At 42.3% G+C, this 9,921-nt stretch overlaps 1 pseudogene; it reads right to left on the bottom strand.

Annotated features, from left to right (window-relative positions):
* Positions 1-329: 329 nt before the first annotated feature.
* LOC138843302 (apelin receptor early endogenous ligand-like) lies at positions 330-826 on the bottom strand (annotated as a pseudogene).
* Between the last annotated feature and the right edge of the window lie 9,095 nt (positions 827-9,921).

The raw sequence follows: 9,921 nt of genomic DNA, 5'->3' as shown, positions 1-9,921 counted from the left end.
GGGAGTGAACCAATGGAAGGAAGACCTTTCTCTCTGTCTCTCTCTCACTGTCTATGACTCTGTCAAATATAAATAAACAAACAAACAAATAAATAAATCATAGTCATAAACACTAAAGCTTAGACAATTGGTACCAATGAATAGCTTCTTTCATAGTCTCTCTTTATAAATAATAAACCAATTATTTTCTTCCTACTCTACTCTGCAAAGCCAGTCAATGTAATTGATTTTAAATTTAGAGTTTCAAAATCACCCAGAAATGCACAATGTTAATGCTTTTGGAGCTTTATAAGAGCATAAGATAATAGCAATTTTTAATTCTTGCACTTTTTAACATTAGAGAGTTCTAAGACATTAAATGGCATTTTTTTCTAACCCATGTAAGACTAACAATGTGCAGAAAAACATGAGGATTTTTGTTATGCAGATAAATAATTGTGCTTTGCTAGAATCATGCTTCAACTGTGGTTATTTTTCCTCTCCACTGAAGCCAGGAAGAAGAGAGTCCTGTGAAACTAATGAAATGCCCCTGGTGTTCTTAAATGATTACTTTTTGGACAGGAACTTCCAAGAAACAACACCACAGTCATAGTGAGCTTTTTCTATGGTTGGAATCTTCTCTTTGCTTCCAGGAGTCTACGGAAAGCCACCTGGAGATCTCAGGGGAAGGCCACGTGGGAATGGAGAGGCATGCATCTCCTCTGGAAGCAGTTGTGTCTGTGAAATTTTTTGCTCATGGCAAATTTGACAGGTCTCTATCCATTGATAAAGAAGAGACCCATCATAAAAATTAGTAATGCAGAAAAAAAAATCATTGAAATCTCATTTTTTTCTGCCACAGGCAAGTGGAACAACATCTCTCACAGTAAAACAGACTGTAAAGAGTCTATCCAATATCTCTGGCTCTCCTCACATTCTAAGGACAGACCTTGGAGAACTTCCAGCTGCCTCTTCCAGAAAGGTAAATCAAGAAATAAATTTTTTTTTTTTTTGCTAATAAAAAGTAGGAACAAATGGACAGGAAGGCTGGAGGTGAAGGGGTAAAGACTAGGTTAGGGAAAAAAGCCAGCTTATTAAATCCTTAAAAAGAGAAAGGAAGAAAGGAGGGGAAATAGAAAAGTATGGTTATGTTCTTTTGGAATTACAATCTTATGCAATCTTTTCTCTTTGTATTAATAAAAATAAAAATGTTTAACAATTGAAAGTTCATTCCTTTATTGCATCACTAACTGCCTCATTCCAACACTCTATAAAAGCAGAATCCAAGGCAGGCATGGGTTTCATGGTGGAAGTGGCAGTGATAGCCCTATTTCTCTAATGTCAACCTCTGCACCCCAACTTCTGATCCAGCAAAGTTCTATACAGTACCCAGAATCAGCTTCATAAAATAAACCACTTAGGGCAAAAGCTCAGAAAAAATCAATGTCCCCATTATTCTTTGCCTATGAAGTCCTCATAAAAATTAGCATGCTGCTAAAGAAAATGAGGTTGTGGCCAAGCTATGTATAAAGAACATAGGGATGGCAAAGTCAGGAGGCAGTTTGGTGTTTTATGAGCACCCAAAGTGAACTGCAGATGATGGAAGGGGATGCATTACAGAATGGGAGCTGAGTAGGCAGCCCAGCCAGTAGTGACCACCAAGCCTTTAACCTGAGATTTGTGAGTATTTGTGAAGTGTACAAATGAGTTCTACCTCTAACAACAGTAATTACTTTTTCCTTAGGACACAAGGAAAAACACACTTTTTCCAATTTTTATCTGTTTTTCATTTTATTTGAAAGGTAGGAGGAGATGGAGAGGGAGAGAGATTTCTTCCATTTTCTGGTACACACCCAAATGCTTACAACAGCAGGCAATGTTCAGCCTGAAGCCAGGATCCTGGAACTCTATCCAGGCCTGGGTGAGTTCAGTTGATTCTGAGGACACACAGTCTTCAGTGACACCTGTCTTTATAAAGACACATCTCAATACAAAATAAAACTCCCTACTCAGGACTTTTGAGATCCAAGAGAAAACTCAAATATTTTGCAGATGAATGCAAAACAGAAATCTGGAGACTTCTGTGAGCCAACAAGTTCCCTGCCTACCTGAGAATCAGCCTGGTCACCAGGGAAATCAAGGGAAGAGGACCAAGCAAAGCCACTTGGGACCTGTGCCCGGAGTCTTATCTCTTGAGTGAGCATAAAGGCAGCCCAGTCATTGGGCACTGGCAGTTTTGGACCACCTTAATCCTGAAGTGGGTACCCAAACTAGTCAACTCCAATTTGGGCTGAGTTGTCAGACTGGAAGTCTGGTCAAAGATTGTCACCCATTAAGGAATCTGGACACAGGAATGGCCAAAAAAGAACCATCAGGAGATGTGCACGATAGGAGTCAGAGTACTAAGTGGGTAATAAATGCACAGATCCTAGACCAAGGCAACAGGCAATGCCAACCTTCTCTTTTGTTGCAAAATTTTCTTATTTATCTTAAAGGCCTTGAGAAACAGATCTGTAGACATCTCATGTGTAAGACAAACATGGATCATTCATAATTGGCCTATAAATATTAGCATTCTTGGCCTGATCAATAAGCCTCAGGAACTAGTTCAGGAAGGGGCAAGGAAAGGGAATCACTTCTGTCTCATTTCTAGGGAAGTACACATCCTCCATGAACTGCTTCTTACAAAATATTTCTCCAATTATCCAGGAGAAATACATCAGCTCTGAAAAGGCTACTTTTTTTTTTTTCCATAGAGCCCAACACCTGTCTTGGGAATCACCTGTGATGCCAGGTAGATGGATAAGAAAGCCAATTGGAATCATCTACTAGAAGACAAGATACTTTACCCAAATCACTATATTTCACTCTACAGAAAAATGCAAACTGAATCACAAAGAACTCCAGTTGATCAATCCCCTGGTTTAAGCAAAGGGCATATTTGCATTACTCCAGATATGCAGGCCTCTCTTTCTGTTGTACCTTCATGTGGACTATCTGCATAGGGATACAGAGTGAGGGGGAGGCTGCAGCACTAAAAATGGTCAATGTTTCAATTATGAAACTGATTTTTAATTATCTCAAATTCAGTCATAAAAATTCTGCTCTAAGCAAGACACGCATAAAGCCAAGCTCACCCCTTTCTCAATAAAAATTTAATGCTAACTGCATATTTAGGAGTGTATTATTGCATTTAATTCCAGTACTTCTCTACATCTTATTTTTTAAGATTTTATTTATTTGAGAGGTTGAATTATAAACAGTGAGAGGAAGAGACAGAGATAAAAGTCTTCCATCTGCTGGTTCATTCCCCAAATGACTATAACAGATGGAGCTGCACTGATCTGAAACCAGGAGCCAGGAGCTTTTTCTCTGTTCCCCCTTGGGTACAGGGGCCTAAGCACTTGAGCCATCTTCTACTACTTTCCCATGTCATAGCAGAGAGCTGGATCAGAAGAGGAGAATCTGGGACTAGAATGGTGCCCATATAGGATGCCAGTGCCACAGGCAGAGGATTAATCTACAAAGCCACAGTACCAGCCCCCTACATCTTATAAGTACATCTTATCTATGAGAAGAAAACTGAAAAGTGAGTCCAGTATATCACAAATTATGTTAGAAATTATCTCTAATTTAAAAAAAAAAAAAAAGGAAAACCCTATAATAGAAACCTGCACAAATGACCTGTGTCCTATTACTTTATCCTTTGGAATACTTTTCAAGATTTCTTCTGGCCTTCCCATCTTCCCTTGTTCCTCATACCCTTTCAATATCACTGCCTCTCAGTCCCTGCAGCTCTCTCCCTTTGGAAGCAGTCTTGTGGACTGTCAATCATTATTTCAAAATGTATTGTAGGAAGGGCCTGAATGGCCTTCTAATGTCCCTTAAATATTTCCATAAAACAGATGATAGAGGGGCTGGTACTGTGTCCCAGTAGGGAAAGCTGCTGCCTGCACTGCTGGCATCCCATACGGGCACTGCTTTGAGTCTCGGCTGCTCCATTTCTGATCCAGCTCTCTTCTAAGGTCTGGGGAAGCAGTAGAAGATGACCCAAGACCTTGGGCCTCTACACCCATGTGGGATAACTGGAAGAGGCTCCTGGCTCTTGGCTTCAGTTCAGGGTGGCTCCAGCCATTGCAGCTATCTGGGAGTAAACCAGAAGATGGAAGGCCTTTCTCACTCTCTCTCTCTGCCTCTGCTTCTCTAACTCTCTTTCAAATAAAAAGAATAATAATAATAATAATAATAATAAACAGACAGTAGAGCATAGTGGGAAAGCCATTGCCTGTGATGCTGGTATTCCATATTGTGCATGAGTTCATGTCCCAGCTGCTCTACTTCTGATCCAGCTTTTTTGTGTGCCTAGGAAAGCTAAAGTTTGGTGCCTATGCTCCTACTCCCACATGGGAAATGTGGAAGAAGATACTGGCTCCTGACTTTAATCCAGTTTCAACCCCAGGTGCTGTGGCCATTAGGGGTGTGAAACACTGGATAAATGATTTACATCTCTCTTTCTCTCTTTGTAACTCTGCCTTTCAAATAAATAAATATTTTTAATTTTTTAAAAAATTTAACAAATGGCCCTAAATATTCTGACTCATCTTGACATATAACAAGAGCCAAGAAAGTTGCTGCTGACTTTATGTAGTGCCTCCTCAATCCATTCTATAAGGAAAAAAATATGTATTTCTTTTACTATCCAAGCACTCAAATCCAAAAGAAATAATACTACCCAGTACAGCTCTGTCTAAGGCTGCTCCTGCACTGAAGAAAAGTAAAGAAGCAAGGGGCCCAAACCCTGTGTGGCTGGCTGGCAGTCCCCTCCTCATTCTGCATCTGAGTTTCTGGTCAGAGATGGAGACAAAGGCAACTCCAGATACTGCAGTGGTACACAAACAGCCTCAATCACAGACACGCCTTGTGTGTGTGCAACAGAAGGAGAGCACAGAGCACTATGTAAGGGAGGAATACATTGAACACAAAAGGAAAGGATGTGAATGGACATAGCTAAGAATTTCCCCCACTCTGCTGATCATGATCTCAAGGATGTCCAGGCCAGAATTCCACTTCACTTTGGAAAACCCACTCCTTGAAGTTTTCTCCACCTAGGTGTATTCTTCTGTGAGGAATTTGTCTTCCTGTGAGATGGCACCACCACAAATTGAAAACCAGTCAAAAAGCAGAGTGATGGCTTTAATTCTCAGAGGTGAATGGACAACCACATCTATGAATTCTGCCTTGAAAAATAAGCTTCCTTCTGCTCTAGGAATCTGATGTAGGTTTGAGCTAAAATGAGAAACACAGAGACCAGCTGGGTCTGTTAGGTGAGAAGAAAGGAAGCTTGATTTCCAGTTGTTACTTTGTAGCATGTTAGTTTTGAGAGGATTTCATTTTCCACTTCTACTTGAAGAAATGGAAAGGTAGAAATAGTGCCAGTCTAACACACGGCAGCTTTAGCCACTGATGACAGCACAGCTTGCTACCCAAAAGTGGCAGCCAAAATAAACTCAACAAATGAGAACCAAAATAAAACAGAAGAGTCTAACATAATGCCAACAGTTGTTCAGCAGATATCACCAAGATCTTGACACACAAGTCACCAGGATAAAGGGTGGGGCTGGCTTTGTGGCACAGTGGATTAAACCACCACCAAATAAAATGCTGGGATCCAATATGTGTGTCCATCCTTTAAAATAGATTGATTTATTTGAAAGTCAGAGTTTTGGGGGCCAGTGCTGTGGCACAGCTGGTTGAGACACTGGCCTGCATCCCATATGGTCACCAGTTTGGGTCTTGGCTATTCCACTTCCAATCCAGCTGCCTGCTAATGTGGTTGGGAAAGTGGCACAGTATGGCCCAAGTCCTTGGTCCCCTATATCCATGTGGGAGATCCAGAAGAAGCTACTGGCTCCTGGCTTCAGATCAGCTCAGATCTGGCCACTGTGGCCATTTGGGGAGTGAAGCAGCAGACTGAAGACCTCTCTATCTGTCTCTATCTCTATCAGCAACTCTGTCAAATAAATAAAATAAATCTTAAAAAAATGCCAGAGTTATGGAGAGGAGGGAGAGTCAGATGGGATGGCATTGTGGACTAGCAGGTAAAGCTGCTGCCTGCAATGCTGGTATCCCATATAGGCACCAGTTCATGTCCTGGCTGCTCCACTTCTAATCCAGCTCTCTTCTAATGGCCCTGGAATAGTAGAAGATGGCCCAATACCTGGGTCCTTTGCCACCCAAGTGGGAGACCTGGATGAAGCTCTTGGTGCCTGGCTTGGGCCTGGCCCAGTCTTGGCCATTGCAGCCATCTAGGAAGTAGACCAGCAGATGGAAAATCTCTTTCTCATTCTTTCCCTTTCTCTATCTCTGCCTTGCAAATAAATAAATAAATGCTAAAAGAGAGAGAGAGATCTTCCATCTGAGATGGCTGCCATGGCCAGGGCTGAAGCACACAGAAACCAGGAGCCAGGCACTTCATCTGGGTCTCCCACATGCGTTACAATGGCCCAAACACTTGAGTCATCTGCTGCTGCTTTTCTCAGGCCATCAGCAGGGAGCTAGGTTAGAAGTGGAGCAAATGGGACATGAACTGCTGCTCATATGGGAAGCTGGCATTGCAGATGGTGGCTTTCCCCATTGTGCCACAATGCCAGCCCCATGAGTGCCAGTTTGAGTCACAGCTGTTCCACTTCTGATCCAGCTCCCTGCTAATGCAACTAGGGAAGCAGAAAAAGATGGCACAAGTACTTGGGTCCTTGCACCAATGTGGGACACTGGGTTGGACTTCCAGGCTGGGCCAGCATTATTCATTGCAGTCTCTTGAGTGAACCAGCAGACGCAAGATCCCCATCCTTCTGTCTCTGCCTCTTTCTCTGTAACTCTGCCTTTAAAATAAAATTTTTAAATCTTAATAAAATAAAGAGAGAGGGTGAGAGAGTAGCCACAGTAAAGTAACAGAGCAAAGCTACAGTTGTGCTGTCCCTCAGCAGCCTTCTGTCTTAAGTGGGAAGTCTCCGGCTTGTAGACACTGACATAAAAGACACATTCACAACACATTTCAAAGCAAGAGATGAGAGGTTTACAAGGCATATTGATTTTATGATGACTTTCATTCATTATGTACACTGGGTTTAGATATATGCCTTTTGTGCAGCCAAGTTAACCCAGGGTCTAATTCAAAGAGACGTACTGAGGGAGATGTGCTGCCAGGGGAGAGAGCTGCAATGTCCCACTGCTCCTGTAACATCATAAAGGGAAGGAAAAGAAACAGCTCCACAGCTCAATAGGCTAATCCTTCTCCTTGCAGCACCGGCACACCGGGTTCTAGTCCTGCTCGAGGTGCTGGATTCTGTCCCAGTTGCCCCTCTTCCAGGCCAGCCCTCTGCTATGGCCCGGGAGTGCAGTGGAGGATGGCCCAGGTGCTTGGGCCCTACACCCCATGGGAGACCAGGAGAAGCACCTGGCTCCTGCCTTTGGATTAGCACAGTGCACTGGCCATGGAGGCTATTGGAGTGTGAACCAACGGCAAAGAAGACCTTTCTCTCTGTCTCTCTCTCTCTCTCACTGTCCACTCTGCCTGTAAAAAAAAAAAAAAAAAAAAAAGAGAGAGAGAGAAGGAAAAGGGCTACTCATGTCCATGGTTATAAGAAGGACAGAAGCACAAACGTTTCAGAAGGGGGGAGCAAATTTCAAATATAGTTATTTTAAGAAAATAAAAGTAAGTAAATTTCAGAATATAATGTGGGGTAGAAACACATCATCAGTTCATCAATTCTCACAGGGATCCAGGAAAACTGCCCTGCCTACCCACAGACCAAATGTTTCAAAACACATTTTCTGATTAAATTCAGAAGATTACAGGAATCAGCACTCTGGGTGTTCAAATGCCAAATTAAGTTTTAGTTTCCACTATGGGCAGATGTAGCCAATCGCTCAGATCATGAGAAAGGAACATGAAATATTCAGTCACACAGAATAACTGTGCTTAGTGCTCAAAGTGAACCCCAAGATAAGCACCCAGACAACCTGTTAGGTCTTGGGGCCAGCTCCATGGGGTAGCATGTAAAAATTTATTTGTTTATTTAAAAGGCAAAGTTACAGAGAGGCAGAGGCACAGAGAGAGGTCTTTCATGCACTGATTCACTCCCCAAATGACTGCAATGGCCAGAGCTGGATCTATCTGAAGCCAGGAGCCAGAAGCTTCTGTCAGGTCTCCCATGCAGTGCAGAACCCAAGAACCTGGGCCATCTTCCACTGCTTTCCCAGGCCACGGCAGAAAGCTGGATCTCAAACAAGCACCCATACGGGATGGCAGCACTGTAGGTGGCAGCCTCACCTGCCATGCCACAGTGCCAGCCCTCAAAATAAACCTATTTTAAAAAGCATTTTAACTGAGAGATGGGAGAGAGTTTGTTTATCCAAAGCAAAGATAACATAACATAACTACTACACAGAAGAAGCTCCTGGCTCCTGGCTTTGGATCGGCACAGCTCCGACCACTGTAGCCAATTGCGGAGTGAACCAGCAGATGAAGACTTATCTCTCTCTGCCTCTCCTCTCTGTAACTCTTTCAAGTAAAATAAATAAATCTTAAAAAAAATAACTACTAGTACTCATTAACTTCAAAAATATAGAAATTTAATGAAACTCAAAATACAACCCAAATCATCATCTACTACACATTATAATCTTTATTTTGAGAGTCATATTAGAAAAAATTTAACCCCTCCCCCTCTTTGAAAAATGCACATGGGACTGGTGTAGTAGCTTAAGCAGACCCTGGCAGTGCCAGCACCCCACATGGGCACGGGTTCAAGTCCTGGCTGCTCCATTTCCAATATAGCTCCCTACTAATTCACCTGGGAAAGCAGAGGATGATGGCCCAAGTGTTTGGGCCCCTGAAATCAAGTGTGAGAACCAGAAGAAGCTCCTAGCTCCTGGGTTCACCTGGCTCAGCCCAAGTCATTGTGGCCATTTGAGGAGTGAACCAACAGATGGAAGACCTCTCTCTGTCTCTCCATCTCTCTGTAAATCTGCCTTTCAAGTAAATAAAATGAATTTTAAAAAAAAAAACCTATACAATGTAGTATTTTGGTTATTCCCTCATACAAGGAAAGCTCAGATAAACTGTAGAGGAATCCTCCTGGCTTGATGCAGTTCAGAAGGGGGATTGCTTCTGTCACCCTATGCTAGACATGAATGAGAGTCATTAATGGGAAGATGAATGGACACATCAGACTGCTTCCTCACATGGCACCTTTTCTTAAAGCCATCACTGCTGCATTATCAGATTATGTCTCTCGTATGAAACATATCTCTCCTAAAAATTTTAAAGAACTTGCCAGAAACTTATTGCAGAGCAGGGAATGATGTGCCAAGGACAGTGAGTTAGCCTGAGTAGTCCAGGAATCCTGTTACTGGCTGTTTTCAAGTTCGTATTAATGTACACACAACATAGTTGCGAGAAAGTGTCTTACAGTTGTTTCCTGGGTGTGAAGCAGTTCTTTTCAGCAGAAACACGTAACTGCTTGTCCACTCGCAAGCACTGTGATAGGGAGTACATGCAAGAAAAGCTCAAAAACGCACTGGGTTTCAGAGGAAGATGTTACCCCAACAACCTCTATCCAGGATTCCCTTTCTAGTCTTACTTCCTAGATAACCTTACTATGCTAAATGAGTTTCACAGATTAGTAATCTGGTGACAACAGGACTCTAACAGAATCTATGAATCACTCAGTTAATCAAGTGATAACTTGATTAACTGAAAGTCTATAGCAATAGTTTTCAGGGCCACATTTCTCTTTTTTTAAAAGATGTTTTATTTATTTATTTGAGAGGTAGAATTACAGATAGTGAGATAGATAGACAGACAGAAAGGTCTTCCTTCTGCTGGTTCACTCCTCAGTTGGTCAAGATGTCCAGAAGAGCTCCTCTGTTCTAAAGCCA

This window comes from Oryctolagus cuniculus, chromosome 8 (assembly GCF_964237555.1).
Source record: "Oryctolagus cuniculus chromosome 8, mOryCun1.1, whole genome shotgun sequence".
NCBI lineage: Eukaryota > Metazoa > Chordata > Mammalia > Lagomorpha > Leporidae > Oryctolagus > Oryctolagus cuniculus.
Note: the sequence above shows the minus strand (reverse complement) of the source record. Positions and strands in the feature narration are given on the sequence as shown.